Source organism: Staurois parvus, unplaced genomic scaffold (genome assembly GCF_062004578.1).
Source record: "Staurois parvus isolate SC_StPar_1 unplaced genomic scaffold, SC_StPar_1.0 ptg000267l, whole genome shotgun sequence".
Taxonomy (NCBI): Eukaryota; Metazoa; Chordata; class Amphibia; order Anura; family Ranidae; genus Staurois; species Staurois parvus.
In genome coordinates this window covers 1,182,315-1,202,346 of record NW_028318063.1, presented here as the reverse complement: position 1 = coordinate 1,202,346, position 20,032 = coordinate 1,182,315, and positions in this window count along the sequence as shown.

The following is a 20,032-nucleotide window of genomic DNA, read 5'->3' as shown; positions in this document are numbered from 1 at the left end:
ACAATAGTCAAGTTATGCCAACACAATAGTCAAAATGGAAATTATATTTTGTTTAATGTATTTAAAGCAATGCTAAGGCCACTGCTAACTTGGTCTGATTCTAAATTTTACAACAATAACAATCACAAAAAATATAATATCCGATTTTAGGGACAACTATACTTTACATTAACTTGATGTCTTCTCAGGCTTGCAAGAGTGGATGGCTCAGTCAACTCATCCGTGCATTTTACTGAGCCAGCATAGGCCATTCTCAGCTGCTCTAAGGTATATATTGGGTGAAATATGGAGGGCAAGGGGAGGTGGTTGTCCCCATATTTGTTTCGTGTATAGCTGTCCTTTAAGTGCCTATGTTGCTATTTTTTTAAAGATTTTTCTGCATGAGGTTTACTACTAGAGTTCAGTGTCAACTATAAGACCAATTTCATCATATTTAGGTTAATCACATTTCCTTACAGTGAACCTGTTCATAGACTATGCACACTAAGAGGGAGATTTACTAAAACTGGTGCACAGTGAATCTGCATCAGCAACCATCTTCTAATTTCAATGTGTTCAGTTAAGCTTTGCCAATAAAACCTAGAAGCTGATTGGTCACTACGCACCGCTGCATCAGATTCTGTATGCACCAGTTTTAGTAAATCTCCCCCTAAATGTTTACACATTTTTACCAAGCAGCAAAAGCACTTTAAAGCAATCTCTCGTGGCACGTTAAAACAAGCTCTCAACTATGTAGCAATCAGCATTGTGGAGAAATTAATTTTCAAAGTTCAAATCAGAGGCACTAAAATTTTAGCTTTTTTTTTTTTTAATGGGGGTCAGGTCTTTAGATGACTTTAGAGCAGGGGTCTCCAAACGTTAGAAAAAAGGGCCAGTTAACTGACTGTTAGACTTTAGGGGGGCTGGACATTGGTATGAGTGGAGGAATAGTGCCCCATTCTTGGTGTCTGTGGTAGGAATAGTGCCCCATCATTGGTGTCTGTGGTAGGAATAGTGCCCCATCATTGGTGTCTGTGGTAGGAATAGTGCCCCATCATTGGTGTCTGTGGTAGGAATACTGCCCCATCATTGGTGTCTGTGGTAGGAATACTGCCCCATCATTGGTGTCTGTGGTAGGAATAGTGCCCCATCATTGGTGTCTGTGGTAGGAATAGTGCCCCATCATTGGTGTCTGTGGTAGGAATAGTGCCCCATCATTGGTGTCTGTGGTAGGAATAGTCCCCCATCATTGGTGTCTGTGGTAGGAATAGTGCCCCATCATTGGTGTCTGTGGTAGGAATAGTGCCCCATCATTGGTGTCTGTGGTAGGAATAGTGCCCCATCATTGGTGTCTGTGGTAGGAATAGTGCCCCATCATTGGTGTCTGTGGTAGGAATAGTGCCCCATCATTGGTGTCTGTGGTAGGAATAGTGCCCCATCATTGGTGTCAGTGAGAGGAATAGTGCATCATCATTGGTGTCAGTGAGAGGAATAGTGCATCATCATTGGTGTCAGTGGGAGGAATAGTGCCACTTAAAGGCAAGCAAAGGACCGCACTTTGGAGACCACTGCTTTAGAGTCTTTTGAAGTGATTAGTGATGAGTTTGGGTTTGCTGGAGTACACAAATGACACTGACCTAATATAGGCACAAGGCCATATTGGTTCCATGTCAACCTAATATGGCCATATTAAGTCAATGATGTCACAAGCATCCCCGCCCCTTCGTATACGTGCACCTGCCCACTGCTCCATGGTACAGCAATGACAGTTAATTTCTGGGTTTGGACCGAGCACAAGCTCATTCCTAGTTGGGATCTTTGAGGATTAATTACTTCACGGTACAAGCAGCCAGAGAAGTGAGTGAGGGCTTATTTTACATCCCTTTTATTGCTTGTTAACAAAAGCAGTATCCCTATAGAGTCATAAAGGCTTTTAATGTGCACAGTCTTTGCAGACGAACTTGTGCTTTAGCAAGGTTTCACATTTACTTTCATTAGAGTAATTTGTAAAAGTGACCTTTTGCAAAAAGTAAACATTTGAAAAAAATCACCCTTTAAAAATAAAATATTAATACTTAGCAGGCCCACCACCAGAGAAAGTAATAATCATTCTCTTGTCCTCCTACACTCAGTCTTCAGCTTCTAAGACTTTCAGGTTTGTAGGATACCTGCAGGGACACACTGGTGACATTTTGGCTGTCAAGTTTACCACAGTGTATAATTGATAGACACAAGCAATGGACACACCTGGAAGTGTTCGATGCTGAAGATTTTACAGGTGGCTGTAGCTCTGCAAGAGAGATTCCAATCACCACTGGCTGGATTGTGTTATACTGTATTTTTAATTGCTGCCTGTTTTATTTTTATTTTTGTGATAGTTATTGTAATAGTTTTTAGATCATGTCATGATGGTTTGCAAACCCAGTAGTTATTTACTGTCATATATAAATTCACATTTCATTTATATTGAATACAATTACTGCAGACATCTTTGTGTTTTTACATTTGTATTGCAATGTTTCTTTAGTCAGGTTCTGTTATAAGCAGTCTTGGGAGCAGGTTAGCTGAGAAATCATAGCAATACCAGGGTGACACAAGTAGTAATTTATTTCAGCACAACAGCCTAGGAATTCAGTAAAGGCTCATTTTTACCATGAACATTTCCACACGTTTTACAAAATGTAGGCCAAATACATGAATAAATGAACATGTGTTTCTTCTATAGGAACCGTTCCCACTACCATGCTGTGGTGCAGTGTTGTGGGAAAAAGGCATGCATGCTGTATTTTTTTTATACATTAACCTGCATGGTTGAGGTAAGTGAATGGGACCCTTTAAAACTCAAGAGCAAGGTATGTAAAAACACATAGAAATGTGTGTTGCTTAATGTGTTCTGCAAAGGACTAGTCACCTGTAATGCCTGGAATCACCCTACAGCTGATCAGTACTGAGTTACCATGCCTTGTTTTACATTGTGTCTCTGTGTGGAGGTGGCCTTCTTGGTAGAGGTAGAGGGCCTTGCTTTCTCATGTCAGAGCTGTACATGGCTGTAGATTGATATCCTGCCAGTTCAGCAGGGACCAGCCAAATTTCGTTCCATCTGATGATCAACTGCTCTTGATCAGGCTTGTTAGAAAACTTTTGTTTGATCATTGTATTCTGACAGCAGAGGAGTGCCCACTGTCAGAATACAATAGCAGAGTGGGGAGGATTCCCCTATCCACTGTGGCCGCCTTCTGGCTGATGAAAATTGATCCATGGATGGCCAGCTTTATTCGAGCAGCAGCAGCAGCAGCAGCAGCAGCAGGGTGACAATAGGCACAGAAATCACAGATCCACAAAATTAATGAAACAGAAGCAGGTAAATCTTTGCACTGCAAGTCCTCAGGAGTACTTGGCACTGGAAATGCAGGAAATTCCAAGCAAAAGGTACATTTTTCAGTTTTCTACTAAAGCACAGAAAGCCTGTTTTCACACTAATGCATATTTACTATGTTTTTAGTGTGCAAAAAATGCAATTCCTTTAAATCCTATGGGACACTTCACACCGCTGTGAGTGCAGTGTATTTTGAAAACTCCTGCATGTTGCATCTTTGGTGCGGTTTTGAAAACTGCACCAAAAATGTAGGTCCCCATTGAAGTGAATAGAAAACACATAAAAAAGGAATCTGTGTTGCGTTTTTGTTCCATTTTTTGAGTCACATGTCCATGCTGTGTTTCACAGGTGCATGCTGGGCAATAGGCACTCAAAAAAAGTGCTGGAAATGTAGCAAAAATGCGTATGCATTTTTACCACGGTTTTGCGTTGGAGCAGTGTGAATGCGGCCTTAAAGTGATTCTAAAGGCTTATTTTTTTACAGAAAAAGTAACAAACATGTCTATACTTCCCTGCTGTGTGCAGTGGTTTTTGCTCCGTGCAGTCTGGATCCTCCTCTTCTCAGGTCCCCTGCAGGCTCTCCTGGCCCCTCTGTCCTGTCAGGTGCCCCTACAGCAAGCAGCTTGCAATGGGGGCACCCGCTGCTCTGTGTGTCCATGAACACACTGAGCCGTGGCTCAGCCCCGCCCCCTCTCTCTTCTCATTGGCTCACTGGCTGTGATTGACAGCAGTGAGAGCCAATGACTCCCATTTCTGTCTCAGCCAATGAAAAGGGCATCCCTCCCCTGATAGCCGAGATTCCAGTGCAAATCGCTGTATCAAGAGGGGGCTTAGGTTTGTATTAGGGGGCTGGGATAGAATGCATGAAGGTAAAAAAAAAACTTAAGCCTTTAGAACCACTTTAACATTTCTAGATGTTCCCTATATTCAAATCATGGCCTACATAGCATGTGCATCACACCTGTATAGCAAATCTGAACTTTTTCAGCTTAGGATCATTTTAAAGTGTTACTATAGGTATCTTTTTTAAAATTCTAAATAATATACATGTTATACTCACATACTCTGTGTAATGGTTTTGCACAGAATGGCCCTGAACCTCCTCTTCTGAGGTCCCTTACCGGCGATCTTGGCTCCTCCTCCTCTTCCTGTGCCCCCATAGCAAGACGCTTTTCATAGAGGCACACAGTGCTTGCTCACTTCAGAGCTGTGTGTGTCTATAAAGCCCCACCCCCCTTCCTCTTCACTGCATTTGATTTACAGCAACAGGGGCCAATGGCTGAGTCCGGTATACAGAGCTGGATCTCTTCTCCCCTCTTTTCCCCTTCACACAGGGAAGAGGGAGGACAGAAAGTATAAAATATTTTTTAACCTTAATGCAGGGAATCCATTAAAGTAAAACACGTTTTGGCTTTAGAACAACTTAAAATACACATTTATAAATGACAGTTTGGAAAAAGTATAGGGTACAGTGCTTCCAAGCCCTGAATTGGGTCACCCTTATGAAAGATAGGGTGCTAAAAGCCATCAGGCTTGTCCTATGCTTCGCAGGCTGCACAAATCCAAAAGAAAAAAAGTATGCCTATGATCAAGCGCAGCCTTTTGGGTAAAATGTGTCTGAGGGGGAGATCCCAGTCAGGGACCCTGTGTTCATGTTGTTCATGTTGTCCGGATGACTATAGTTACCAGTGTTTGAATTTTTTCCAGATTTGCAGTTGGCCTTTTACATTGGTTTTGGGTTTACTTGGGATAAATTGTAGTTTGTTGTTTTGAGATACTTGTAGTTGTTTCTTATCTACTTCGTGCAGGAATATGCATAGAGCCTCTTTGACTAACAGTACAGGTAGTTGTCAAGTGTTATCGAGTTAGTTTCCCCTTCGCGCCCACACATCTATCCAAAATTGTTTAGCAAAGATTAATATCACAATGATTCACAGAATAGGATATTCCTATCACAAAGGCTGTGTATTTAGGCTAAAGGGTTTAGGAGAGTGTCACTATATCAGTGAAGTATATAGGTGTAAAATACCGTATTGTCTCGATATTTTGGTAACTTGTATTGGTGAGGAAAGTTCAAAATAGAAAGTCCTTCCGACTCTTGCATAAACTCAAAAATTGATTTAATAATAACGTTGCATAAAATTAGGAATAACATATTAGAATACAGAATATTTAGATAATGTCCAAAAAATATAGTTAAGTTCTTAAGATAAAACTTATATGTTATTGTGTGAGGTGAAGCTGTTTGAGTCTCCTTTGTAAGAAGTTCCCTCTTTGTCTAAACAAGCATGTACTTAAAATGCTCAAGAAACCAAGTCATCCCACAGTCTTTTGTTTCAAATTCGCAGGCTCACTAACCACTCCCCTTGCCAACTCCCAGTGTAATTTAGGCTAGTAATGTGTTTCATTTTTGTCCCAGCTAGGCTAATTAACATGACTGACAAGGACACTCTACAGGGAGTAACTGAGATCTTATGTTACATATACAATTTAAACTCTCAGACTCGTATAAAATCATCCTTTGTGTAAGTGTAAGAGAAATGTGTGTTACAAATATACACTAGATTTATACATATATAATCTTCCAAAAGTAATCTTGATATAACTTTATATCATATATAAATATCATAATCAAGAAATATTACAGTATAAAGTGTGTATGCTTAACGTATGAAATAGATTCTTACAATTCTCTTTATTAGTGAAACTTTAGCTATTACCCACAGAGATGGGGGAGGGAAGCTTGATTAATTACTACCGCATGTTGCTTGAATGTAGAGAAAAAACCCAAGATATATATATATATATATATATATATATATATATATATATATATATATATATATATATCTCCACATCTATGTATATTCACATAGACTATAAAAAGTCTATTTATCTTATTTTTCCCAATCTAGAACAAATAGAAATATAACAACTCAATTATTCTATTAAGAGCCAACTCATTCATACATATGTTAGTACTGTTAATAAGAAAATATTAGGTTAAGGAAAGCTTCTAACAATAGGTATACTGGTGATTGTTTTACAGATCTGTACTCACTGCAGTCCTTTCCCCCTAAATCATTCTTTGTGTTTTGTTTTTTTTTCTGAAGCATGATAGGGCATTTTTTTTTGTCAGGAGCTCTGGAAAATTCTCAGGAGGCTGTAAGGGACTGCACACACTGTACAAGAAGAGGTCAGAATTTGCAGACAAGCTAAAGTATGTGGTCACGAAAAGAAGAAATGCTACAGGAGGAGATCAGGGGAGTGTAGACATTTTAAATGGCACAGAGTGCGCACAAATGATACAGTAGGTGGCCAGGAACAGCTGACGTTCCACAGGTAGTCAGGGACTGGAGTCATTCCACAGGAGGATGTCAGGGACTGAAATATATTCCCATGGGCATGGGTAAGTTTAAAAGACTAAAAATAAAACCTATGTGGCTCAAGTCCAAAGTTAAAAGAGCTATAGATAATATGAAAACAACTTTCAAAAATATAAAAATGAAGGAACAATATCGTAATTTAATTGTTACAAGGAATATAACAGAATATGTAAAAAGGAAATCAGGGCAGCAAAAATTCAAAACGAACTGAAGATTGCAAAAGATAGTAGGACAAACCTCAAAAAAATTCTTCAAATATATTAATAGTAAAAAGGTCCGGTTTGAGCATGTAGGCCCTTTTACAAAATAATCTAGAGTGGGTGACTGGGGACAAAGAGAAGGTAAATTTATTAAATACCTTCTTCAGCTCTGTGTATACAAAAGAGCATTGGGGAGCTCTGGTCCATAATGGGGATGATAATGACAGTTCCAAATGATCCACAATGGCTCAAAATTGAAATGATCCAGAAATATTTAGACAGAATAAAGGTGGATAAAGCACTTGGACTGGATAGCATACACCCACGGGTCCTAAAGGAATTGAGCGCTGTCTTTTCAAAGCCATTGTTTTTATTTTTTAGAGACTCTTTAATGACTGGCATCGTACCACTGGATTGGCATAATGTGGTGCCTATATTTAAAAAGGGGTCAAAGCCTTTATTAAGTAACTGTAGACTTGTTAGTTTAACTTCTATAGTTGGGAAGATACTGGAAGTTTTAATAAAGACCACATAGATGAGTTCTTGCTGGACAAAATTTTTTTAAGCAACAGACAGCATGTATTCATAAAGGCAGAAGCTACTAGAGAGATTCACACAGAGGGCGACTGATGCGATATGGCATATTGGAGAAATCATATATGGAAGATCCTGTGACTGACACATAAGGTTTTCGGATCTTAAAGAAGGCTATATATAGTAGACTAGTGTCTGATTGTGGACTCTTTCGATACTTCCCCTCTGGATGGGATAACCAGATTATTCTGGGGAACGCGTATACAGGATGCATTACATTTGGATGACATTGGCATATGGATATATCTGTTTCCAGCTTTTTGTGTCAGGCTCTATTTGATTGAAGACAAAGGGAGGGGGCTTTTTATGTAGTTGTTCATCCGAGACCATCATTCGACCTCTGTGTGGATACTGCTATCTCTCATCACCGCTCATGTTGGCATTTAGGGCATTGGATTTCTTTTTCCCCAGCCTTTGGGGTCCTGAAGAAGCTAATAAGCGCAACACGTCGACCTCTGGAGTACATAGATGCCACAAATACATGATGCTGTGATTTTTTTGGGCTTACTAGCCAAATATTGCTTTTATATGAAGTTTTTGGAAGATGTGTTTCAATAAATATGTTTTATACATGAATATAAGGTTGTCCGTTTTTTTTTTTTGTACGAGTAAAGTCCCATTAGTTTTTGTTTCTTTTTTCATGATATATTAGGGATGAGGTACACACATGCAGTCTAGGTAATATACTGTTATGAAAGACAGAAGCTGTCAAACTAATCTGATTTCTTTTTATGAGGAGGTGAACAAAATCTTGGGCAGTGGGTTGGCTGTGGATATCGTATACTTGGATTTTGCAAAAGTGTTTGACACAGTTCCCCACACACGGTTAATATGTAAGGTAAAGTCTACAGGCTTTGAAAAATCCGTATGTAAATGGATAGAAAACTGACTAAAAGATCGTATTCAGAGAGTAGTGGTTAATGATTCATACTCTGAATGGTCTCGGGTTGTCAGTGGTGTACTCCAAGGTTCAGTGTTGGGACCCTTACTTTCTTAATATATTTATAAACGAACGATATAGGGTCTGGGATTATAATTTCTATTTCAGTCTTTGCAGATGACACCAAGCTGTGCAGTGGAATAATGTCCTTACAGGATGTCTTCAGCTTACAAGCCGACCTCAATGCAGAAGGATCTGGCTGTTCTGGTAGATTATAAGCTTAATGCTGGTAGAGACATACCCAAAAAGACTTTCAGCTGTAATTGCAGGGAAAGGTGGTTCTACAAAGTATTGACTCAGGAGGCTGAAATACAAATACACACCGCACTTTTCAGATATTTATTTGTAACAAATTTTGAAAACCATTTATCATATTCACCTCATAATTATGTGCCACTTTGTGTTGGTCTATCACATAAAATCCCAATAAAATACATTACCGGTTTTGGTTGTAACATGACAAAATGTGGAAAATTTCAAGGGGTATGAATAGTTTTTCAATGCACTGTATAAATACATAGTTGGTCCACATAGTGAACTTGGCGCAGAGTTATTCACTTTAAGGTCATCACAGAGGACAAGGGGGCACTCTTCACATCTGGAGGAAAAAAGATTTAATCTTTAAATACAGAAAGGTTTCTTCACAGTAAGAGCTGTAAAAATGTGGAATAGACTCCCTCAAGAGTTGGTTCTGGCCAGCTCAGTAGGTTTCTTTAAAAAAGGCCTGGATTATTTCATAAATGCACACAATATAACTGGATACCAGCATTTTTAGGTAAAGTTGATCCAGGAAATATCCAATTGCCTCTTGGGGGATCAGGACCTAGACCTGCTGGAGCAAATTTGATAATGTTTTGCTGGTTTTTTTGCCTTCCTCTGGATCAACCGTGGATATAGGATTGTGTATATAGGATTGTGGTTTTTTGGGGGGGGGTTTTCTTGAATTGGATGGACTTGTGTCTTTTTTTTTTTTTTTCAACCAGACTAACTATGTAACTAACTATGCGACCTACACACCTTTTTTTTGAATTAGATCCCTTCCATTGTTTAATGCCTTTGTCAATACCACATTATTTCAAACTGGTGAATTTTTGTGATGACTGTTATTTTGCACGGGAGTTTCCACTTTGCAAGGGTATTTTTTCTAGCTTAGTGAATGAGGTGAAGCTCTGCTGACTTCCAGCATTCAGTCATGTACAGAGAAAAACACTTTTTTTTTTAATTTTCCATGCATGTGATTGGGTTATTCTCTTGCAAAGTAAGCAGCCTGTTTGCTTTTGGTAAATAAGCACGTATTTGTTTTAAGTCCTTTTGCAATTAAGAAAATGCATTTTTAACTTCTTCCCATGGACGGCCTCACAGAACCGCATCAATGGCGCACCGGGTTTTCAAAATGTTCTGTCTTTTTTTATTTGTTAAGCCAAAAATAAAAAACCCAGTAGTGATTAAATACCACAAAAAAGAAAGCTCTATCTATCTAAAAAAAATGATAAAAAATTAATTTAGATGCAGTGTTGCATGACAATTGTCACAGCGCGACAGCGCTGAAAGCTGAAAATTTTCCTGGGCAGGTATGGAGTGAAAATGGCCGATATCGAAGTGGTTATTAATGCGCTATAAATATATTCAGTGTGACTATCATGTTTACATGATTTGTAATATCTGTTATCCAACACAAATTAATGTCATATACAGTTTCTATAAAAATTTAGGAATATCCACCTACATGTCAAATGTTTTAAAATTTTGTGTGAGCGCATATTTTATCACTTGACATAGTACCTGAAATTCACCCCCGTCCAATTTTGAACTAAATACCATTTTTCTTTTTTTATCATTCTTTATTTTTTTTTTTTTTGCCTACTATGTCTTCCTCTATATCCTCTAATTTATCTCCCACCGTCGGTGGGATCAATAACCTTCCTTGAAACCCCAATTTAGTGGTATCCTTTATATTTTCCTCCAAAATAGGGTGATGACGATTTGCAGTCATTGAGTTGTCCCAGCTTTCCAGTGGTTATTATCTGTTAGTTATTATATCTGTCACTATGATAGTATACAGTAGTTATTCCGTGATGAGATATATACTGAATATGTTTATAAAAATTGCAGTTAGGCAGTTTAAATCCTTTTTATTCCGTTATATAAGCCTCTTTGTATATTTCCTCACTTGGGTTCACTCTTATTAGGACTTTTATATTTCTCTACTCTCTATAGTCCTGGGATTGGCAACTCGTCGATTGTGATCTACATGTCAACTGCAGGCAGCCGAAGGGTAGAGTGCAAACACGGCTTTGCTGATCATTTTCTCTTCAGTTTCCGCCGCTCTCATCTTAACAGCAGAGCACAGTACGAAAGGCAGAACAGTACTGGAGGGAGAGCGGGAACTGTGGCAGTAAACCTTTCAGGTTAACCAGAATGTTATTACATTACTGTGAGGGGAGTGATGTGAAGGGGGCAGAAGATGCTACTGCAAGGGTGGAGTGATGTGAAGGGGGGTAGAGGATACTACTGTGGGGGGAGTGATGTGAAGCGGGTCAGAGGACACTACTGTGGCACACTATGGGGTTGATTTACTAAAGGCAAATAGTCTGTGCACTGTAAATGCAGTTGCTCTAGATCTGAAGGGAAGCTCTGCTGATTTCTATTATCCAATCATGTGCATACAAAAATGCTGACTTTGAGGTACTTGCCAACAGGATGGAGTCTGCTTTGAGAGGTGAAATATAGAACCTTACACCTAGATTCACTGTCACTGTGATAGAACAAGAACAGGATACAATGTCCCTTTCTGCTCAAGTCCTCCAATACTGACATCACTGATCAGGTCGTCCAGTTGCAGTCCAGGGGCTGGATTCAGCCCCTAACTCAGCCTCATTGCAGATTTCCCTTTTGGCCATTCAGACATACCTTCAGGAAGCTAACCTTTCTACCCTCACAGATGACGACCAAGAAGAGTTATCCCAGCCTACTACTTCAGAAGAATTCACATTTGCCATCTCTATAACCCAACCTGGGAAGGCGCCTGGGCTTTACGGATACACATTTTCCTACTACAAAATATACCAGACCCATTTATCATCCGTTTTTACCACGGCCTTTAGTGCCGTCTTGGATGGACATTGTATTCCCTTAGATATGTGGCACGCATCCATCTCTGTTATCCAAAACCTGGGAAAGGACAAGCTGTTATGCACCACTTACAGGTCCATTTCCCTTCTAAATTGTGATGTGAAACTTTCATCGATATTTTAGCCTCCAGGCTGAATGCTGCAACGCCTGATAACAACATATCAGGTCCCCTTTAGTCGGACCAGGGAGGCAAGACGCAATACAATCTAAACCCTGAAAGTCATAGAGAAATTGAAACGATCCCTCATCCCCTTTCTGCTCTTGTCCACTGACCCCGAAAATGCATTTAACAGGGTAGATTGGTTGTTTCTTTAGGAAACACTTTAATCGGGTGGGATGCCACAGTCTATTCTGGCCTGGATGTTGGGGTTATACACCAATCTCATTGCTACAATACGGATGAACGGTTATGACTCCGAACCATTCCCAATCTCCAATGGTACCAGACAGGGCTGCCCTTTTTCTCCTTTGCTATTCGTTTTCTCACTGGAACCTTTCCTGCAACATATCAGGGGTAATCCAAATATTATGGACCCATCGGTTCTTGCAAAGCTTTTCCCCGACCAATCTGGTTGTTGTTGGTGCTGAGAACAACACCCTGGCACCATTTTACACTTGGGAATGCCCAAAGCTTCAATCTTTCTGGCAATCAGTACTTCGACTTGTTCATAAATTTACTAACAGTCTCCTATGTAATGATCCGGCTGCAGTTCTACTTAACCTTACTCCTTTATCAAGGAAACAATATCACAAATATTTTCTTAAACACCTCCTGCTTGCCCCTTTATACTGTGTCATTGGAAACAACAGTCTGCACCCACGGTTGCCCAATGGATCGTGAGTGTACATGACATGACTTGAACAGATGGAGTACTTGACTGCTGCTCTCTGTGAAATCTTAGAGGAATGCAAGAACAGATGGTTTTACTGGGCTTCTCTGATGAATTTCTCCAATACGTATAGCCCTTAGCATATACTGGAGATTTTACCCGGTCTCCCTTGCCTCCCCCCCATTTTTGTCTTTTTTTTTTTTTTTCCTCCTTTCTCCCTCTTCTTCCCATTCCCTCTTTCTCTTCCTAATTCTCTTTTTTTTTTTTCTCTCTTGCTTCTCTCTCCTTGATATTTGCTCCTTGAAAACAGGTATGCCAAGACCCTAATCAGACAGCCCGCACCAGACTTTCCCTCCTATATCAGTAGCTTTACATGGACGTTTAAGGGACTTTTCTTTGAACTTAGGTTGATGGTCATGTGGTTTGATCAGCAGAGTCCACATACCTTGGTACACTTGCTACCTTATTAATATTGCTACCTGTCTGCATGCAGTCTTATCTTTTCACTATTGCCTTCAGAGATCTTGTTTTTGATAAATTGTGTCTATACATGAACTGGAATTTAGCACCTTATGCTGATTATATCCTCTGTGAAGCTACCTTTTATTATGCCTGTTGCATATCAAATAAAAGAAAGTATTTGATATTCAATTTTCTGACAGCTCCATTTTAGCCTACCACTGGGAATTAACTAGATAACCAGGGTGGGATAATGCAGAAACAAAATAAGGTTAATTATGGCCTCTAACTGAAGAGATTTTGCCAAAACCATTTTGTTAAAATTAACTGTTGTCAAAAATGATGGATTTATGTGATAATGAGAAATAAAAGGTGTGTATGGATGACCACATTGTTTCCTTGCAGATAGACTCCAGTGAGACTCTACAGGTGGCTGCCTAGGAGGATGAGATGCTTCTTGTGGAGTGTGCCGTTATTCCTTCTTAAAGGGCCAATCCCCTGTCCTTATATGAGAGGGAGATTACTTTCACAAGCCAGGAAGCATTCACTCTACTCAAATCTCTGTCCCCCTTGCGTGAATCTCTGCACAAACAGGCAATCTGATGACCTGAAGCTCAGGATAGCATTGATATAGGTCTTCATTGTCTCCCTGACTAACTTCTTGTTCATCTTCCAGATGAAAAGTAGACAATGCAATTTCTTGACTTGGAAAATTGAATCTTAAGGCCACTCTTGGAATAGAATCCAGCATCAGGAGCAGAATAACTTTGTCTGCCAGGAAGGACCTATAGGCTGATGCTACTGCTACCAGGAAAGCTTTAAAGACAATTCCCATAGCGACAACTCCACCATGGATTTTTGAAGCAGACCGGTATGTAAGTATTATTGTGAAGTCTCATGTAGAAACATGGGAGCCCTTAGCTTTACTTACGCCTTAAAGAATTGAAGAATCAGAAGCCCACTGAGTCCCAGTAAGATCTGCCTTTTGTGCTTGCTCTCAGGCCCATGTTGAGACTTCATTGCAGAAAACTGAGGACAGGACAAACTCGGGCTTCCCTGGAGAAAACCTCTCTGACATAGCATATTATTGGAATTTTAGCCAGACAATGTTCATGCTGCTCTTCTGTGCTTTCATGAGGCATCTGCCTTTCTCAAAGAGCAACCGAAATCCGTGAACCATCGCCTCTCAAAATCTAGGCCGCTAACTTGAACTTCTCTGGACCCGAATGGAGAACTGGACCTTGTGCTACTGTCTGACAACTGAGAAGATTGTGCACTAGGTGTGACTGTGAGATATAAATAGTTTGGTGCATGTCCACTGTTGAAGAAAAACCCCTCTAGAAAGGGTGCCTTCTCCATTGAGCCCCTCAATACAAGGACAGGAGAGACCATGGCCCCGATAATCATCAGGAATGCAGGCACTAACAGGTGAAGAGAGGAACACCAGGACAATTCAGCACCTTACCACCGATATGTTCTTCAGCAGACAAGAAAGATATACTTTGAACCATGATTAGTTGGGCTTCTAATTACAGAACCACTGTGTAGGGGTCAGATGACCCTGTTCTTTCTTCACCAACAGCCAAACACCTGTCCAAAGACCTCATCTGCTGAGATTGAAATTATCATCCCCTGTTGCCAGAGCAAGGAATGTTTGTATATGACCTTTCATATATGGCTGAGAGCCCAAGTGGCCAAGATCAAGGCTGTACCCATTTCAAAAGAGTAAGCAAGTGCCCTAAGACATGTATGGATGATGCAATCCCCAAAATATCAGGAAGCATCCTTTGCTGACTTCTGGATGATTTGTTGGCTTTCCAGTTTTTCCTGGACTCCCAGCCAGGACTGCAGAGTATAACCTCCTCTTGCACTGCAGTCCCCTCTGACTCAGGAATTTATCTTGAGGCAGGAAGCCAAACTATCTACAATCACAGAACCTTGCTGTCAATTTAAGCTTCATCTTCTATGACCAAGGCAGTGAAGGAGTACTTCCATGAAGCACACATCATCTTCTAATGGTAAAATATTGTATCTGGCCAATCCCATAAAGAATACACCAACCAAAAGGGGTGACTCCAAGTGCAGGACACCTTCACCTTTACAAGGGTATAACTTTGACATCTGCTCTGAAAACATGCTTTTTGCTCCATTCTTCTAGAATGAGCTTCAATTTAGTCACCATAGTAAAGTTGCAAAGCAGTCTTTGAAGGCACTTGAAATACTTCCATTGCTTTCCTTCTATCTTAAAGTGTTACTAAACCCGAGACTCTGCATTCACTATATCTGTTCTCACACAGAACATGGAAAAGCAATTGTTTTAGTAAATATAAAAAGCTAAATACCTTTTCTCATCAGCAGTTAGAGCAGTCTTGTGACTTCTATCAATGTCTGGCTGAGCACTGGTTAAAGCTTGTAGGAGTTTTCATTCTTACCTGATTGTCCTATGAAGCTGCAGGACCCCTGACCCTCTGTCTGGACAGTTCTGATTTGACCCTGTGTTGATCACATGCACCCTCCCAAGAAAGAAAAAAAAACAACCTCTCTAGCAATACAAAACAAAACAAAACAAACTGAGCATGTACAGCTTGCCCCCAAGGTTCTGTTCTATCAGCAGATGGATTGGGGACAGTAGAAGAAGGGGAGGATCAGAGAAGACAGGATCACACATCTTTTTTACACAATGCGGAAGATTAACTCCTTAGGTTCCACAGTGAGTATAACAAGCATGCTTTACTGCATATACAAACTATACTGCTAATGCAAAAATTTGTGAAAGAATGGGTCGCTCTCAGGAGCTCAGTGAATTCAAGCTTGGTACCGTGATAGGTTGCAACCTGTGCAAGTCCTTCCTTGAAATTTCCCTTCTACTAAATATTCCACGGTCAACTGTTAGTAGTATTGTAACAAAGTGGAAGCAACTGTGAACAGCAACTCATCCACAAAGTGGTAGGCCACGTAAAATGACAGAGCGGGGTCAGTGCATACTGAAGCGCACAGTGCGCATAAGTCACCAACTATCTGCAGAACAAATATCTAAAGACCTCCAAACTTTGCGTGGCCTTCAGATTCGTACAAGCACAGTGTGTAGAGAGCTTAATGGAATGGGTTTCCATGGCTGAGCAGCTGCATCTAAGCCTTACATCCACAAGTGCAATGCAAAGCGTTGGATGCAGTGGTGTAAAGCACGCCACCACTGGACTCTAGAGCAGTGGAGACGTACTCTGGAGTGACTAATCATGCTTCTCTATTTGGCAATCTGATGGATGTGTCTGGGTTTGGTGGTTGCCTGGAGAAGGCTGTTTGCCTGACTGCATTGTGCCAAGTGTAAAGTTTGGTGGGGGGGATTATGATGTGGGGGTTGTATTTCAGGTTTTGGGCTTGGCCCCTTAGTTCCACTGAAGGGAACTCCTTAAGGCGTCAGCATACCATGACTTTTTGGATAATTTCATGCTCCCAAGTTTGTGGGAACAGTTTGGGGACGGCCCCTTCATGACTGCGCCCCGGAGCACAAAGCAAGGTCCATAAAGACATGGAGGAACCTGACTGGCCTACACAGAGTTCTGACTTCAACCCGATAGAACACCTTTGGGATGAATTAGAGCGGAGACTGCCAACCAGGCCTTCTTGTCCAACATTAGGGCCTGACCTCACAAATACGCTTGTGGAAGAATGGTCAAACATTCCCATAGACACTCCTAAACCTTGTGGACAGCCTACCCAGAAGAGTTGAAGCTGCAAAGGGTGGGTCAACTCAATATTGAATCCTACGGACTAAGACTGGGATGCCATTAAAATTTATGTGCGTGTAAAAGCAGGTGTCCCAATACTTTTGACAATATAGTGTAGGTCTGGGCTTTGACTGGGCCATTCTAACACATTAATATGCTTTGATCTAAATCATTCCATTGTAGCTCTGGCTGTATTTTTAGGGTCGTCATCCTGCTCGAAGCTGAACTTCCACCCTAGTTTCAAGTCTATTGCAGACAGGTTTTCTTCTGGGGTTGCCCTCTATTTGGCTCCATCCATCTTCCCATCAACTCTGACCAGCTTCTCTGTCCTGCTGAAGAAAAGCATCCCCACAACATGATGCTTCCCCCACCATGTTTCACAGTGGGGATGATGTTTTCAGGGTGATGTGTAGTGTTAGTTTTCCACCACACATAGTGTTTTTCTTTTGGGCCAAAATATTTAATTGTGGTCTTATCTGACCAGAGCACCCTTCTTCCACGTTTGCTGTGTAACCCATGTGGCTTCTCGCAAACTACAAATTGGACTTCTTATTGCTTTCTTTCAACAATGACTTTCTTCTTACCACTCTTCCATAAAGGCCAGATTTGTGGAATGCACGATTTATAGTTGTCCTGTGGACAGATTCTCTCACCTGAGCTGTGGATCTCTGCAGGTCCTCCAGAGTTACCACGGGCCTCTTGGCTGCTTCTCTGATGAATGATCTCTTTGCCCGGCCTGTCAGTTTAGGTGGACAGCCATGTCTTGGTAGGTTTGCAATTGTGCCATACTCTTTCCATTTTCAGATGGTGGATTGAACAGTGCTTCGTGAGATGTTCAAAGCTTGGGATTGTTTTTATAACCTAATCCTGCTTTAAACTTCTCCACAAGTTTATCCCTAACTTGTCTGGTGTGTTCCTTGGCATTCATGATGCTGTTTGTTTACTAATGTTCTCCAACAAACCTCTGAGGGCTTCACAGAACAGCCGTATATATACTGAGATTAAATTACACACAGGTGGACTCTATTTACTAATTAGGTGACTTCTGAAGGCAATTGGTTCTACTGGATTTTAGTTAGGGGTATCAGAGTAAGGGGGCTAAATACAAATGCATGCCATACTTTTCAGATATTTATCTGTAAACATTTTTTGAAAACCATTTATCATTTTCCTTCCACTTCACAATTATGTGCCACTTTGTGTTGCTCTATCACATCAAATCCCAGTAAAATACATATACGTTTTTGGTTGTAACATGACAAAATGTGGAAAATTTTAAGCGGTATGAATACTTTTTTAAGGCACTGTACGTATACTTGTGAAACAACAAAAGGTAGCGCTATTTTCAAATGAAATATACAAGTTATATTGTGATATAAAATAAATGTGAACAAAAATGTCTGAGATTTTTCTTTTTATCAATTGTGAAAAACGTCCGTCACCAAAAATAATTGTGCAACTCCACCACCAACAGAAATTAATAAACTCAACAGAGCATGTTGCCAGTTAAATTATAAACCAGCAATTGCGCTTCTTTTTTCTGGGAGCAATACTCTGCAGGCAGACCCAGCGATGACCAGATTTTTCAATCAATTCACTCTCAGCTAATGATGCAATACTTTGCAGGCCTGGGAGACCCAGATATCCAGACACTTATTATATATATCGTTTTTGGGAGCAATACTCTGCAGATCTATAAACTCGGCAGCGAAATCCTCCAAAAGGTATTCCAAATACTTTATGCACAGGCTCAGAAGAAAAAGAAACAAAGCAGACGATCGTGTGATACAGTATGGCACATTTTTTCTTAAAAGCTCATCAAAATCCACTCACATGGAAAAGTGTCTAGGTGACACTAGCAACAAACAAATTTAGTTAAAATCATCACAGAAAGCCGGACACACTGACTGCTTACGGAACGTAGTGACGTCAGTCTGAAGTGCCACCCTATGCGTTTCATCACCTGGCGTCTTCACGGAGCGGAAGAATGAACATAACTTCATACACAGCAATTTATACCCCGCTGACCAGTGTGGAAGCAAATTACCGACATCAATACTTTACAATTCTCAAATACTCTAAATGTATAATATTCATATAACAACAATATATATGCAATATAAAACTTGAACGTATACTCGCATTTGGGAATTGTATTATCCACCCCAACAAGGAGTGTACCATACCCTATGTTAGTATCGATCTTTTAAAGGGCCAGTATATTAAGGTTAAACTCCAACTTTACAAATTCATAAATGGGCTAATAGTTAAAGTGGAACTCTATACCATATTGTGCAGTTATCAACCATTAACAAAGCAGTATGTCAGAGTAAAACTCCAACAAATCATAATCATGATAATTCAAATCATGCAAATATTACCATTAATTATCAATTATCAAAAGCTAATATGTAGATTAAAAACTCCAACTTAAATTAATCAAAAAGAGCAAATGATTAAAGTGCAACTCTACCATCCACTGTGTTAAAGGACTAATATGTTGCACTCCAACAGAACCATAATAAGTAAATAATATTCAGTTCAAAAAAACCAATATACAAAGTAGAACTCAAGCTTACCATATTTAACACATTATCAATCCTTTATGTTAATGGACTCTAACCATATTATATTCAGATAAAACTCTCCACTTCCCTATGAACACATATATATTTGTTTGATATGGAATTGGCCCTTATTTCCAAATTACAAACATTACATCAACACTCCAATAAATCACTGAGTAATTACAAAAAAAGTTATTTAGAAGTCTGTGAGGAAGCAATTGAGATCAATGTCAATATTTAACCCTTGTGGTCTAAGGGTATCGAAGTTATATATCCAAAAAGTTTATTTTTTGGAAACTTTCTAACATATCAATCCCTCTCCAATGTTGGCCAATTTTATCAATACCCCAAAAAGTCAGCAAATTTGGATTGCAATCATGATAGAGTTTGAAATGTTTACACTATGTTTATCAAATCCATTCTTAATATTATTTATATGTTCTCCAATTCTTGTTTTTAAAGTTCTAACTGTTCTTCCAATGTACTGGAAATGACAAGGACATTCCAACATATATACCACATGCTTGGATTCACAAGATATTTAATGGTTTAAATTTATATTCTTGATTGATTGAAGAAGATCTAAGATGTTTCACTACTCTTTCTCTTTTTTGAGGTATTTTTACAAGCTTTCCATTTATTACAATAATGGAATCCCTCTAAACTAGGAAACAGGTTCATGCGTTTTGGTGGATCAATAATCTTGTGCATGATTTTTGTTCTCAAAGACTTATTTTTTCTATACACAAAATTTGGTTTACTTGGAATAATATTCCTCAAAACTTCATCTCTCATTAGTATAGGCCAATATTTTTTAAAAATGTTTTCTATATCTTTGTAT